Genomic DNA, 13,790 nt, shown 5'->3' on the forward strand with positions numbered 1-13,790 from the left:
GCATTGGTCACGGTTGGTGACACGAACCGTGACCAATGCCCCCTTTAGTCCCGGTTGGTGCCACCAACCGGGACCAATGGCCTTGTGCTGCCCCGCGCCCAAAAGTTTAGTCCCACCTCGCTAGTTGAGAGGGCTCGGGAGTGGTTTATAAGCGCTGCTGCACCCACCCTCCCGAGCTCCTCTCAATTGCAGGCTTTCGGGCCTAATCTGTCACTGCAATGCCTGTGGGCCTACTGGGCCTACTGCGGGCCTGAATCCTGGCCCATGGTAGGGTTTCTAGTCGTATTCAGGCCGTGGTGGCCCAGTAGGTGGCATTTTTTTTGTTTTTTTTGTTGCTTTATTTATTTTCTTTTGTTTTTTGCTTTATTTTTTAATTCTTTATGCTTTTAGTTTTAGAAAAATTATAAACTTTTTGTTAATGCCATTAGTTTTCAAATTTGAAAACACTTTTTTAGTTTTTTTGTTTTCTTTGTTGCTTTATTTATTTTATTTTGTGATTAACTTTACTATAAAAATAGTTTTTTCCTGTTTTTTGATTTGTTTTTTGCATTATTTATTTTCTTTTGTTTTTTGCTTTAATTTTTAATTCTTTTTGCTTTTAGGTTAGCAAAATTATAAACTTTCTGTTAGTGCCATTAGTTTTAGAAAAATTATAAACTTTCTGTTAGTGCCATTAGTTTTCAAATTTGAATAGTTAAAATTTGAATTCTTTGAAAATTGTTTGAATCACAAGTTTGTGATTAACTTACTAAAAAAATGAGAATAGATGCGCTTATAGAGAAAATTCAACCTAAATTCCTAGTAAATTTCTATGAATTTCAGAGAAATTCACTATGAATTTAGGTTAAACTTTTCTCTATTAGGGCATCTATTTTCACTTTGAGAGGAGCTCAACAAGGCAGAGAGGGAAGGGCTTATAAACCGGTGTGAGCCCCCTTCGGTTGGCAAGGCGGGACTAAACTCGGCCCGCAACGAGGACCAACCCTTTAGTCCCGGTTTTTGGCACAAACCGGGACTAATGGTCATGGGCCAGGGGCGAGGAGCAAAATTATAAACTTTTTGTTAGTGCCATTAGTTTTAGAAAGTTGAAAGTTGAAAGTTGGCATGGGCCAGGGACTAATGGTCATGGTATTACGTGGGCCGAACCATAAGACATGAAAGCATTTCAAATGAACTCTGAAAAAGTTGAAAGTTGGGATGGTATCATAATTTCACCCACATAGCATGTGCATGTACAAAACGGACAATGGTAGCATGTTCGTGTGTTACAAAGTTGCGGGAGAAAGTCTTCACTTTTTCTTCGCTTGTGTCATTTTCTTACTTCGCCGTAACCATGGATAATCTTCATTGTTTATCAGGATGCTTGGGTCAGCCTTGACATTGAAGGGAGGAATTTCATGAAACTTTTAATCTTCAGACATGTCTGTCTTGCCATCCACTCCCAGGATGTCCCTTTTTCCTGAAAGAACTATGTGGTGCTTTGGCTCATCGTATGATGTATTTGCTTCCTTATCTTTTCTTTTTCTCGGTTTGGTAGACATGTCCTTCACATAGATAACCTGTGCCACATCATTGGCTAGGACGAACGGTTCGTCAGTGTACCCAAGATTTTTCAGATCCACTGTTGTGATTCCGTATTGTGGGTCTACCTGTACCCCGCCGCCTAACAGATTGACCCATTTGCACTTAAACAAAGGGACCTTAAAATCAGGTCCGTAGTCAAGTTCCCATATGTCCACTATGTAACCATAATATGTATCATTTCCGCTCTCGGTTGCTGCATCAAAGCGGACACCGCTGTTTTGGTTGGTGCTCTTTTGATCTTGGTCGATCGTGTAAAATGTATTCCCATTTATCTCGTATCCTTTGTAAGTCAATACAGTCAGAGATGGTCCCCTGAACAACAAGTACAACTCATCACAAACAGTGTTGTCACCTCAGAGACGTGTTTCCAACCAACTGCTGAAAGTCCTGATGTGTTCACATGTAATCCAGTCGTCGCACTGCTCCGGTTGTTTGGAGGGCAGACTGTTCTTGTGTTCATCGACATACGGGGTCACCAAGGTAGAGTTCTGTAGAACTGTGTAGTGTGCTTGAGACCAAGAATATCCGTCCCTACATATTATTGAGTCTCTTCCAAGAGTGCCTTTTCCAGTCAGTCTCCCCTCATACCGCGATTTAGGGAGACCTATCTTGTTAAGGCCAGGAATGAAGTCAACACAAAACCCGATAACATCCTCTGTTTGATGGCCCATGGAGATGCTTCCTTCTGGCCTAGCGCGATTACGGACATATTTCTTTAGGACTCCCATGAACCTCTCAAAGGGGAACATATTGTGTAGAAATACGGGCCCGAGGATGACAATCTTGTCGACTAGATGAACTAGGACGTGCGTCATGATATTGAAGAAGGATGGTGGGAACACCATCTCGAAACTGACAAGACATTGCACCACATCACTCCTTAGCCTTGGTACGATTTCTGGATCGATCACCTTCTGAGAGATTGCATTGAGGAATGCACATGGCTTCACAATGGCTAATTGGACGTTTTCCGGTAGAAGCCCCCTCAATGCAACCGGAAGCAGTTGCGTCATAATCACGTGGCAGTCATGAGACTTTAGGTTCTGAAACTTTTTCTCTGGCATATTTATTATTCCCTTTATATTCGACGAGAAGCCAGTCGTGACCTTCATACTGAGCAGACATTCAAAGAGGATTTCTTTCTCTTCTTTCATAAGAGCATAGCTGGCAGGACCTTTATACTGCTTCGGAGGCATGCCGTCTTTTTCGTGCAAACGTTGCAGGTCCTCATGTGCCTCAGGTGTATCTTTTGTCTTCCCATACACGCCCAAGAAGCCTAGCAGGTTCACGCAAAGGTTCTTCGTCACGTGCAACCTCTAGGTCTTTCCAGTAGGGTAGGTCCCAAAATATAGATTTCTTCTTCCACATGGGTGCGTGTCCCTCAGCGTCATTCGGAACAGCTAGTCCACTGGGACCCTTTCCAAAGATTACACAGTGTAAATCATTGACCATAGCAAGACATGATCACCGGTGCGCATGGCGGGCTTCTTCCGGTGATCTGCCTCGCCTTTGAAATGCTTGCCTTTCTTTCGACATTAATGGTTGGTCGGAAGAAATCGGTGATGGCCCAGGTACACATTCTTCCTGCATTTGTCCAGGTATATACTTTCAGTGTCATCTAAACAGTGCGTGCATGCGTGGTATCCTTTGTTTGTCTGTCCTGAAAGGTTACTGAGAGCGGGCCAATCGTTGATGGTCACGAACAGCAATCCCTTAAGGTTAAATTCCTCCTGTCTGTGCTCATCCCACGTACGTACACCATTTTCATTCCACAGCTGTAAAAGTTCTTCAACTAATGGCCTTAGGTACACATCAATTTCGTTGCCGGGTTGCTTAGGGCCTTGGATGTGAACTGGCATCATAATGAACTTCCGCTTCATGCACATCCAAGGAGGAAGGTTATACATACATAGAGTCAGAGGCCAGGTGCTGTGATTGCTGCTCTGCTCCCCGAAAGGATTAATGCCATCCACGCTTAAAGCAAACCATACATTCCTTGGGTCCTTTGCAAACTCATCCCAGTACTTTCTCTCGATTTTTCTCCACTGCGACCCGTCAGAGGGTGCTCTCAACTTCCCATCTTTCTTTCGGTTCTCACTGTGCCATCGCATCAACTTGGCATGCTCTTCGTTTTTGAACAGACGTTTCAATCGTGGTATTATAGGAGCATACCACATCACCTTCGCAGGAACCCTCTTCCTGGGGGGCTCGCCGTCAACATCACCAGGGTCATCTCGTCTGATCTTATACCACAATGCACCGCATACCGGGCATGCGTTCAGATCCTTGTATGCACCGCGGTAGAGGATGCAGTCATTAGGGCATGCATGTATCTTCTCCACCTCCAACCCTAGAGGGCATACGACCTTCTTTGTTGCGTATGTACTGTCGGGCAATTCGTTATCCTTTGGAAGCTTCTTCTTCAATATTTTCAGTAGCTTCTCGAATCCTTTGTCAGCCACAGCATTCTCTGCCTTCCACTGCAGCAATTCCAGTACGGTACCGAGCTTTGTGTTGCCATCTTCACAATTGGGGTATAACCCTTTTTTGTGATCCTTTAACATGCGATCGAACTTCAGCTTCTCCTTTTGACTAATGCATTGCGTCCTTGCATTGACAATGACCCGACGGAGATCATCATCATTGGGCACATCGTCTGGTTCCTCTTGATCTTCAACAACTTCACCCGTTGCAGCATCATTGGGCACATCGTCTGGTTCCTCTTGATCTTCACCAGCTCCCCCCGTTGCAGCATCACCGTATTCAGGGGGCACATAGTTGTCATCGTAGTCTTCTTCTTCGCCGTCTTCCATCATAACCCCTATTTCTCCGTGCCTTGTCCAAACATTATAGTGTGGCATGGAACCCTTGTAAAGGAGGTGGGAGTGAAGGATTTTCCAGTTAGAGTAAGACCTCGTATTCCCACATTCAGTGCATGGACAACACATAAAACCATTATGCTTGTTTGCCTCAGCCGCATCGAGAAACTCATGCACGCCCTTAATGTACTCGCGGGTGTGTCTGTCACAGTACATCCATTGCCGGTTCATCTGCGTGCATTATATATAATTAAGTGTCCAAATTAATAGAAGTTCATCATCACATTAAAACCAAAGTGCATACATAGTTCTCATCTAACAACATATAGCTCTCCAGAGCATCTAATTAATTAAACCATACATTGAAACTATGTAAGACATTTCAATGCGAAAACAAATGCGATCATAATCGCAACCAAGGTAACAATTGATCCAACGGCATAATGATACCAAGCCTCGGTATGAATGGCATATTTATCTTTCTAATCTTCAAGCGCATTGCATCCATCTTGATCTTGTGATCATCGACGACATCCGCAACATGCAACTCCAATATCATCTTCTCCTCCTCATTTTTTTAATTTTTTCCTTCAACAAATTGTTTTCTTCTTCAACTAAATTTAACCTCTCGACAATAGGGTCGGTTGGCATTTCTAATTCACATACATCCTAGATAAATAAAATCTATGTCACGTTGGTCGGCATAATTTTCATAAACAATAAATGAGCCAATAGTTATAAAGATAATATACATACCACATCCGAATCATAGACAGGACGAGGGCCGACGGGGGCGGATACCAAAACCATCGCACTATATAAGATGCAATAATAAATGTAAGAAAATGATACAAGTATCTATCTAAACATACAAGTAAGAATATTTTTCCTTTCAGAAAGAAGATAAGAACAAGAGGCTCACCACGGTGGTGTCGGTGATGAGATCGGCGCGGGTGATCGACGGCGGTGAAGACGGGGATGGGGCATGACGGATCGTTAAATCTAGACAAATCTCGAGGAAAATGGAGCTTGGAGGTCGAGCTTCGAGAGGAGAAAGCTTAAGTAGTGTGGCTCGGGCATTCCATCGAACACCTCATGTGCATAGGAGGTGAGCTAGAGCACCACAAAGCCCTCTCCCCCTCGGCCAGAGAAAAACAGAGCACTGGGGTGCTCTGCTCGCGAGCGAGGGGTATATATAGGCACCTCGTTGGTCCCGGTTGGTGACATGAGCCGGGACTAAAGGGGAGCCTTTGATCCCGGTTCAAGCCACCAACCAGGACCAATGGTGGTGGGCCAGGAGCGAGGCCCATTGGTCCCGGTTCATCCCACCAACCGGGACCAAAAGGTCCAGATGATCCGGGACCAATGGCCCACGTGGCCCGGCCGGCCCCCTGGGCTCATGAACCGGGACCAATGCCCACATTGGTCCCGGTTCTGGACTGAACCGGGACTAATGGGCTGACCCGGCCTGGACCAAAGCCCTGTTTTCTACTAGTGGTGTCATCCCTGATCTTACATCGTTTAGCAAAAATTGTCTAATAAGTACTCCTTCCGTTCTTTTTTTGACATTGTTTTATACTACACTAGTGCAAAAAAGGTCTTACATTATTGAACGGAGGGAGTACTTGTTTATCTTGTCTCCCACCTGCCTAGTTCGGCTCCACGTGACACCTTTTTTATTTTGCATCTAATCATGAATTTTATTGATGAATCATAGTTCTATTACAATCAGCTCGCAAGCACTTCAACTATGGTGTGGGATCTCAGACAGCCAGCACTCTGTCACTCCCGGCTTTCAAGCAAGTTTTTACCACAAAGATGAGAAGAAAAAAAGAAAGCAAATACCTCATTACATGTTGTATCAAGAACGAAGCCAAGTTAAGGGATCTTCCCCCATAATTCTTGCAGAATAAGTGCTGCAATTGAATGAGATTTCTGACATGACGCCTAGAGGTTGACCACCTCTAAGCAATCTACCTCCATCACCACAAGATATAGCCACACAATTGAGCAAAGATATATAACACCCTCTCAAAGATCCACTCGACAAAACTGTAAGATGAACCACGCCGAACACTCTGCACCCACTTGTATGTGTGTCTAGAGTTAGGTTTTTGCAAACGGCAGCAACTTTGATCATCCACGGCATAGACACTAGGGAATCAAGAGGCACGTGGGGGAAAGAAGAGATCTGACTCGACGCATCTCGATCGTTGGCGATCACCTCCTCGTTGTGTCCGCCACTTCTCGCCTCCTGTGTTGCCTCCCTTTCGAAGGGCAAAGAAGTGTGCAGAGATGGCAAGAAGGCAATGGGACCTAATTTGACCATGTAATGTGATAGAGGCACGCAATGCCATATCATTGGTTGGTTACCACACATTTTGTAATAATATACTAGTTTTAGAGGGAAGCATATCACATGTTTTGGTTGTTCACTTGTGCTTTGTTCTGCACTTGAGTCTATTGCATGTTCGCAATTGATCTGCACGGCCTGTTCACATGACATTATTGTTTTTTAGCTGTGATTTCTGAATATATTTAGAGAGTTTTGTGACCATGTGTTAGCTATATGTTCGTATGAGAGTGGTTTTAGCCGATTTCCATGATCTACTTACATCTCGTTACCGGTGTTTAGCTGTTTTGGGATTGATGTGTTGACGCTCTCTCTATTTCACTAGTAGAAAACATGGCTTTGGTTTGGGCCTGGCCAGCCCATTAGTCCCGGTTCTTCACGAACCGGGACCAATGGGGGGCATTAGTCCCGGTTCATGAGCCCAGGGGGCGGTCGGGGCCTCGTGGGCATTGGTCCCGGTTCGTTTGGATCCATTTGTTCCGGTTCTAGGTACGAACCGGAACCAATGGGCCACGCTCCTGGCCCACAACCATTGGTACCAGTTCGTGCCTAGAACCGGTACAGAAGGGTGGTCTTTAGTCCCGGTTCCTGTCACAAACCGAGACAAATAAGCTGCCTATATATACCCCATCGCCACAGCAGAGCACTCCACAGTGCTCTGTTTTTTCTGGCCAGCGAGGGGAGGGCATTTGGGTGCTCTAGCTCACCTCCTATGCAAATGAGGTGTTCGATGAAATGCCCAAGCCACACTAGTTAAGCTTTCTCCTCTCGAAGCTCGACCTCGGAGCTCCATTTTACCCGAGATTTGTCTAGATTTAGTGGCCCATCACGCCCCGTCCCTGTTTTCACCGCGGTCGATCGCCCGCGCCGATCTCGTCGCCGGCACCACCGTGTTGAGCCTCTTGTTCTTATCTTCTTTCTGATTTTTTACTTTAGATAGATACTTGTCTGATTTTCTTACTTTAGATAGATACTTGTCTGATTTTCTTACTTTTGACACACATAATTATATATAATGCACACAGATGAACCGGCAATGGATGTATGGTAACACACACCTCCGAGTACATTAAGGGCATTCATAATTTTCTCGAAGTGGCTGAGGCAAACAAGCAGAATGGTTTTATGTGTTGTCCATGCCCTATATGTGGGAATACGAAGTCTTACTCTAACCGGAAAATCCTTCACACCCACCTGCTTTACAAGGGTTTCATGCCACACTATAATGTTTGGACGAAGCACGGAGAAATAGGGGTTATGATGGAAGACAATGAAGAAGAAGAGGACGATGACAACTATGTGCCCCTGAATATGGTGATGCTACAACGGGGGGAGCTGCTGAAGATCAAGAGGAACCAAACGATGTGCCCGATGATGCTGCAACGGGGGAAGCTGCTGAAGATCAAGAGGAACCAGACGATGTGCCCGATGATGATGATCTCCGCCGGGCCATTGTCGATGCAAGGACACAATGCTAAAGTCAAAAGGAGAAGCTGAAGTTCGATTGCATGTTAGAGGATCACAAAAAAGGGTTGTACCCCAATTGCGAAGATGGGAACACAAAGCTCGGTACCGTATGATAACCCACAAGTATAGGGGATCGCAACAACTTTCGAGGGTAGAGTATTCAACCCAAATTTATTGATTCGACACAAGGGGAGCCAAAGAATATTCTCAAGTATTAGCAGCTGAGTTGTCAATTCAACTACACCTGGAAACTTAGTATCTGCAGCAAAGTGTTTAGTAGCAAAGTAATATGATAGTGGTGGTAGCGGCAACAAAAGTAAAGACAGCAAAAGTAATGTTTTTGGTATTTCATAGTGATGGTAACAGTAGCAGTGGAAAGTAAATAAGCGTAAACTAGTATATGGAAAACTCGTAGGCACCGGATCAGTGATGGATAATTATGTCGGATGCAGTTCATCATGTAACAGTCATAACATAGGGTGACACAGAACTAGCTCCAATTCATCAATGTAAAGGCATGTATTCCGTATATAGTCATACGTGCTTATGGAAAAGAACTTGCATGACATCTTTTGTCCTATCCTCCCGTGGCAGCGAGGTCCTATTGGAAACAAAGGGATATTAAGGCCTCCTTTTAATAGAGAACCGGAAGAAAGCATTAGTACATAGTGAATACATGAACTCCTCAAACTATGGTCATCACCGGGAGTGGTCCCGATTATTGTCACTTCGGGGTTGCCGGATCATAACACATAGTAGGTGACTATAGACTTGCAAGATAGGATCAATACCTCACATATATTCACGAAAACATAATAGGTTCAGATCTGAAATCATGGCACTCGGGCCCTAGTGACAAGCATTAAGCATAGCAAATTCATAGCAATATCAATCTCAGAACATAATGGATACTAGGGATCAAACCCTAACAAAACCAACTCGATTACATGATAAATCTCATCCAACCCATCACCGTCCAGCAAGCCTACGATGGTATTACTCACGCACGGCGGTGAGCATCATGAAATTGGTGATGGAGGATGGTTGATGATGACGACAGCGACGAATCCCCCTCTCCGGAGCCCCGAACGGACTCTAGATCAGCCCTCCCGAGAGGTTTTAGGGCTTGGCGGCGGCTCCATATCGTAAAACGCGATGATTTCTTCTCTCTGGTTTTTTTCTCCCCGAAAGCAAATATATAGAGTTGGAGTTGGCGTCAGAGGGCATCCAAGGGGCCCACGAGGTAGGGGGGCGCGCCCTAGGGGGGGCGCCCCCACCCTCGTGAGAAGGGTGTGGGCCCCCTGGTCTTCATCTTTGGAGAGGATTTTTTATTATTTTTTCTAAGATGTTCCGTGGAGTTTCAGGTCATTCCGAGAATATTTGTTTTCTGCACATAAAACAACACCATGGCAATTCTGCTGAAAACAGCGTCAGTCCGGGTTAGTTCCATTCAAATCATACAAGTTAGAGTCCAAAACAAGGGCAAAAGTGTTTGGAAAAGTAGATACGACGAAGACGTATCAACTCCCCCAAGCTTAAACCCTTGCTTGTCCTCAAGCAATTCAGTTGACAGACTGAAAGAAAGAAAGAAAAACTTTTACAAACTCTGTTTGCTCTTGTTGTTGTAACTATGTCAAGCCAGCATTCAAGTTTTCTGCATAGATCATAACTAACCACATTTGCAATAATTCTCAGGTCTCATAATTACTCATATCGATAGCATAATCAACTAGAAAGTCATAATAATAAATCTTGGATGACAACACTTTCTCAAAAACAATCATAATATGATATAACAAGATGGTATCTCGCTAGCCCTTTTTGAGACCGCAAAACATAAATGCAGAGCACCTTTAAAGATCAAGGACCGACTAGACATTATAATTCATGGTAAAAGAGATCCAATCATGGTCATACCCAATATAAATTAACAGTGATGAATGCAAATGACGACTATGCTCTCCAGCTAGTGCCTTTTAATAAGAGGGTGATGACTCAACATAAAAGTAAATGGATAGGCCCTTCGCAGAGGGAAGCAGTGATTTGTAGAGGTGCCAGAGCTCGGTTTTGAAATAGAGATAAATTGTATTTTGAGCGGTATACTTTCATTGTCAACATAACAACCAAGAGATGGCGATATCTCCCATGCTACACACATTATAGGCGGTTCCCAAACAGAATGGTAAAATTTATACTCCCCCTCCACCAACAAACATCAATCCATGGCTTGCTCGAAACAACGAGTGCCTCCAACATACATCAGGTCCCAGGGGGAGTTTTGTTTGCAATTAATTTTGATTTAGTTTGCATAAAGCATGGGACTGGGCATCCCGGTGACCAGCCATTTTCTCATGAGTGAGGAGCGGAGTCCACTCCTCTTGAGAATAACCCGCCTAACACGGAAGATAAGGACAGCCTTGGTTGATACATGAGCTATTCGAGCATACAAAACAGAATGTTTATTTGAAGGTTTAGAGTTTGGCACATACAAATTTACTTGGAATGGCAGGTAGATACCGTATATAGGAAGGTATGGTGGACTCATCTGGAATAACTTTGGGGTTTAAGGGATTGGATGCACAAGCAGTATTCCTGCTTAGTACAGGTGAAGGCTAGCAAAAGACTGGGAAGCGACCAACTAGAGAGCAACAACAGCCATGTACATGCATTAAAATTAATAAACATTGGATGCAAGCATGAGTAGGATATAATCCACCATGAACATAAATATCGTGAAGGCTATGTTGATTTTGTTTCAACTACATGCGTGAACATGTGCCAAGTCAAATCACTTAAATCATTCAAAGGAGGATACCACCCCATGATACCACATCATAATCATATCAATAGCATGTTGACATGCAAGGTAAACCATTATAACTCATAGATAATCAAGCATGTCACAAGCAACTATGATCTCTAATTGTCATTGCAAACATGTTTATTCATAATAAGCTGAATCAAGAACGACGGGCTCATCATATTTACAAAAACAAAAGAGGTCGAGTTCATACCAGCTTTTCTCATCTCAGTCAGTCCATCATATATCATCATAATTGCCTTTCACTTGCACAACCGAACGATGTGAATAATAATAATAGTGCACGTGCATTGGACTAAGCTGGAATCTGCGAGCATTCAATAAATAAGAGAAGACAAGGCAATATGGGCTCTTGGTTAAATCAACAATAATGCATATAAGAGCCACTTTAACAATTTAATTATGGTCTTCTCCTACTGACCCCCAAATAAAAGAAAAGAAATAAAACTATTTACACGGGAGAGCTCCCAACAAGCAAAAGAAGAACGGGAAATATCTTTGCGTTTTCTTTTTAATTATTACTACTACAGCAGAAAAATAAACTACTGCTAATTTTTTTTGTTTTTCTTAAGGTTTAACAAACACACAAGAAGAAAGCATAAAAGGAAATAAACTAGCATGGATATTACAGTGAAAAAGTATGAGCACCGACATCTAGTAATGAGTGTGTGTGAGCATAAATGTAATGTCGGTGAGAAATACGTACTCCCCCAAGCTTAGGCTTTTGGCCTAAGTTGGTCTATGGCCATGGCTGGCCTGGTGGATATCCATAATAATAGTTGTTGGGGTCGTACTGTGACGAGGAAGAAGAAGGCTCCGATTGCCACTGGCTGGCAATCATCTTCGGATCCCACTGATAATTAGACTACCATGAAGGATCAAATTGTGGTTTCGGTTTTGGCTCCTCAGCTGGTGCAGGGTTTCGGTAGGCGTGAATAGCCATCAATGGAACAAGGTACATGCCTGCAGTCAAATCAAACAAAGAAGGAGCAGGCAAGGTAATAGTCTCAGGATGATGTTTATTAAAGAACAATTGATATTTAAGCTCCCCTGCCCTATTTTTAACAATAAAATCATGTGCCACCATACTTTTATGATCTAGATAAACACGGGGCAACACCTTTTCTTCCTTCTCAACATGCCTAATAGGTATGTTAAAATGTGCGGCTAGGCATGTAGCATAGATGCCTCCAAAGATGGGGCCCTTAGTACAGTTCATATTTAACCGTCTAGCAATAATACCGCCCATACTAAAAGTGTTATATTGTATAAACCTTGGAGCAGAATAATTATATCAGGGATACTAAGGTTTCCACAGTTTTCGTGTCCAATTAAACAACGACTAGCAAATAATGCAAAGTAACGTAAAACAGGAAAAATGTATGCTAGTGATTCATACATGCATTTGTATCAAGAGGGTAACGTGGGGTTTAGTTGCAGCAAGCCAGCTTTGACTCTGTGGCTATCCTGTTCTACGACTACCAGAAACTCTGGAGGTGAAACAACGTACACGAGTCCACTAATCACCACACAATACACTATTATGGATTCATCCCCGTCTCCCTACGAGAAGGCCATCCATAGCACTCACACTTGTCTTGAGCATTTTAGAGTATCCACTTCAAGTTGTCTATGTACCATGTAAGCATCCAAGAAGTCCATAACCGCGGACCCGGCTATTCGAATAGATCATGTTAACCCTGCAGGGGTGTACTTCTTCACACACGCTCTCGCCACTTACCGCCATGTACACGTCCTGTATCTCGGCAACCTTCAAGCGGAAGCCTGGCGAGGGTGTCGGCCACGACCTGACTAACCACACAAGACTCTAATCCAGGTTTATCGCCTATTCGGGTTCCATCCGCAAGGAGATCCGGCCGGGGTGTCGCTTACGGCCCCAAACGATGTGTACAGGGTTCCCGAGCCCACCATCCGGGTGCCACTCGGTACACCAGGCCACGTGTGCCTAGTCTGTCCCAAGCCCACCCTGCCGGGTGCCACTTGGTAGAAAAATAGCACTACCTACAAACACCAGAAACTAGTTGCGACTCCTGGACAGAGATCAAGTTGGCTAATAAGTCGAGAGGGGTCGAGTTACCGGAACCCAATGTGTTGTAGTATCGAGTCATTGGACAACATACATAGAACTCAGTGCTTAAGGACGGTTCCAATGAGACAACCCACCATGTACTCCTACATGGCCTCTCACCGCTACCTTTACCAAATCGTGTTCACACACTTAACTATCAGCACCAGAACATATCGTAACACTCCAATTCATTCCCAATGAATCAGACCTGACACAACTCTAAGCAATAGCAGGCATAGCATGGTAGGAACACAACATGGCTCAATCAACTCCTACACATGCTAGTGGGTTTCAACTATTTACTGTGGCAATGACAGGTCATGCAGAGGAATGGGTTCAACTACCGCAGCACAAAGTAGCAGATGAATCGTTGTTGTCCTAATGCAATAACTGAGAGCAGGGGCGAGAGAGTAGGGTTTTATCGAAATGAACAAGGGGGTTTGCTTGCCTGGTAAATCAACAGAGGAGGCACTGCTTCACAGACAGGTACTCTGGAACAGCTCCGGAGCAGGACCTATCGAGAAGGAACGGTGCCGGCAATCAATACACAATCATATGCAACAATATGATGCATGAACATGGCATGTAGATGTGATGCTATTTGGGCTAATGCAACTGGTAATCATTTGGTTTGAAGTCCATTTGAACCAAAGGTTC

The sequence above is a fragment of the Triticum dicoccoides genome, chromosome 7A (genome assembly GCF_002162155.2).
Source record: "Triticum dicoccoides isolate Atlit2015 ecotype Zavitan chromosome 7A, WEW_v2.0, whole genome shotgun sequence".
Lineage (NCBI taxonomy): Eukaryota > Viridiplantae > Streptophyta > Magnoliopsida > Poales > Poaceae > Triticum > Triticum dicoccoides.